We start from the raw sequence: 2,525 nt of genomic DNA, 5'->3' as shown, positions 1-2,525 counted from the left end.
TGTGGAAGTGGCTTTAGCTTCTTAGTGCTGTGCTTTAACCCACTGCGCCACCAGTGAGGGCTGCAAGGTTACCTTATTAAACACACACACACAATTGAGAAAAACAACAGGGCCCTCGGGTTAGGGCACAGCACTGCAAGCTGGGGATAACCGCTTTAGTGCGGGTTTGATCCCCTGGCCCTGGAGGTGACCCGCACAGCGCAGCAGACCTCTCCTGTCTCCCCACTGCTCCCCTCAGCAGTGTATTTCAGTAGGTCCATCTGTTCTGCAGCTCACTCTGTCTCTGGTGAATCCTCTCACCCCACCCCCTGCACCTCTGGCCTGTACCCCAGTTCTTGTGTGCATAAATAAAAATATAAATCTTAAAAAAAAAAAAGGCAACAACTGAGTCATGGTGAACAAGAAGGGAGAGAGAAGAGATTTCAGAGGAACAAGTCACCTGAGCTCTGCGTGTACTCACGGGCTGCACAATCCCTCCATTGGAGGTGACACGGTGACAACAGTCCAGAAATGCCACTGCCGCTGTGATTCCATCACCGGCCATGCTTCCCCTTGGCTGTCATGCTGCCTGTGCCCAGCAGGGAGCAGCACAGACCCACCACAGCATCAGTTCCCAGGCTCACCAAGCACCCCTTCTAGGATTTCCTCCTCTGTGGACCCTGATGGGGAAGATTCTTCCTGCTAAGTGAACCAAATTGACGAAGTCTTCTCCTTTTTCTGGGTACCTTACAGTTGTGGTCTGAGAGACAAAAGGCTTGCTGAGCTCATCATTTTCCAGAGAGGAGGTTCTGCTTAGCCTACTCTTATTTCTACCAGAACTTGGGTGGGGGATGGTTGGCAGTAACACCCCAGGGGGTAAGAGCGCAGCTTGTCAACTAGTGTGTCAGGGGCTCCCCACTCTGCTTGGGTTGTCAGCTGCAGGGCACAACTCCCCACCTTTCCTACCCATCAAAGAAGCAGTTCTGGGCCCAAGAAAGCACAAACACCTGGCCCACAGGCTGCTGGGCAGCAACCCCTCTCCAGATGTGCTGAGTGTCAGTGCCTGGCTAGGTGCTGAGCAGCTTGGGGCCAGGACGCTTCTGTCTGCCACAGAGTCTCTGGGGGTGGGCGTGGCGTGGGCACACAGCCGGTGCTAAGCAAAGGCTTGCTCTTAAGAGGAAAGACTGTTCTTTTGGAGGTCAGGGATTATATTCCCAAAAAAGGAAAAAACAGGGTCCTAGCTAATCTCAAGGGCAAGACCCCAAGAGCAGGACTCCAGGCTGTTAGGCTGGAAGCTAGGGCAGTGGGCAAGAACAGAACCCCTTTCCACCATGCCCAAGGACGATCCTGCTTTGCCCTACGGGAGGGGTTCCTGACTGGGACATGAAATAAACACACGAATAAACACCCCACCTGTGACCTTGGCAGAAGAAAGGCTTGAATCAGGCCATCCTGGGGGAAGGGGATGGCTCTTCCCAGCTCCTGCTTCATCTCTTGCCAGTGGCTCAGATCCTGAGAGGGCAGGAGGAACAGGAAGGGGGCACGTGCGACCCCTGGCCTGGCTTGTGGAAAATCCAGCGTTCACTAATGGGTCCTCCCTCTTCAATGCCTTGGTAGTGCAGGGAGGGGTCGATTGGGGATACTCACAAATAAATGGGGGAACAAGAGAAGCTATGGAAAGAAAAGGGCCTTACAATTAGGCTGCAGAGTGTGGCCAGACCTGGGGTTCTCACCTCCCCCCCCCGCCCCGTTCCCCCCACCAGCTCTTACCCTTCTGTTCCAACCAGAATAAGGCGGTGATGAGGGGCTACGGCAGCCGCTCTGAGCGGTGGTGTTCTGGAAGGTGGACCGAGAAGCAGCCACTAACTAGCTGAGCCTGGTGGGCCGGGCACTGACCCACCAGTCTCATTTGCAGGTCCTCTGAGGTGACCATACCTGCCTTCTCAGTCACAGTCAGGATGAGTGACAGAGGCTTGCAGGCCTCGGCAAGCATTTCTGCAATTGCCAGACAGCAGAGACTGTTATTCTCTAGGGTCTCTGGAGGTGACAGCGTCAAGGAGATTGTTCCCTCGGAGGAGCCTGCTCCTTTCCAGCCCAAACGTCTGCTTGGGTCCGCCCAGCCCCAGCCCCCCCCACCCCCCCCCCTTTTCCTTGAGACTGCTTCGGAGGACCCCAGCTGGCCACGCCTGCCCTTTTCCTCAGTCTCGCACATTCTCAGACCACAGCGAGTTGGTCCAGGATGGGACCGGTCACGGATGTCACGGATGTCACGGATGTCACGATGTCTGCTGGCCTGGTTCTGCGCCCCCTGCCCTGATTTGGGGCTGTCTTTGCAGATGGTTCTCTCTGGTCCTCAGCTCGGCTCTGGCCTAAACAGAAGAGGAGAGAAACAAGGGTTGGGGGACCTGGAAGGGGGTTCCCACCTTCTCAGTCGGGGATCCGAGAGGAGGACGCAGTCCTTGCGCCCAAAGCCGCATGTCCTGGGTCTCCAACCCCTGCGCGAAGTTGGCGACCATCCTCGACTCGGAGGTTCGCCCCTCCCGGCC

At 56.2% G+C, this 2,525-nt stretch overlaps 1 long non-coding RNA gene across 2 annotated transcripts; it reads right to left on the bottom strand.

Annotated features, from left to right (window-relative positions):
* Nucleotides 1–384: 384 nt before the first annotated feature.
* On the bottom strand, nucleotides 385–2,048 carry LOC105853763. 2 transcript variants are annotated; one of them, XR_001145530.1, is made up of 4 exons: nucleotides 1,915–2,048; nucleotides 1,750–1,815; nucleotides 1,393–1,650; nucleotides 385–739 (listed from the first exon to the last, which is right to left on the bottom strand). It is a non-coding gene; the product is annotated as an uncharacterized LOC105853763 (long non-coding RNA). The 2 variants fall into 2 exon arrangements; XR_001145529.1 differs by having other exon boundaries at nucleotides 385–1,650.
* Between the last annotated feature and the right edge of the window lie 477 nt (nucleotides 2,049–2,525).

Source organism: Condylura cristata, unplaced genomic scaffold (genome assembly GCF_000260355.1).
Source record: "Condylura cristata isolate star-nosed mole 26May11 unplaced genomic scaffold, ConCri1.0 scaffold00017, whole genome shotgun sequence".
In the NCBI taxonomy this organism is placed as follows: Eukaryota; Metazoa; Chordata; class Mammalia; order Eulipotyphla; family Talpidae; genus Condylura; species Condylura cristata.
This window is presented reverse-complemented; position numbering and strand designations above follow the sequence as displayed.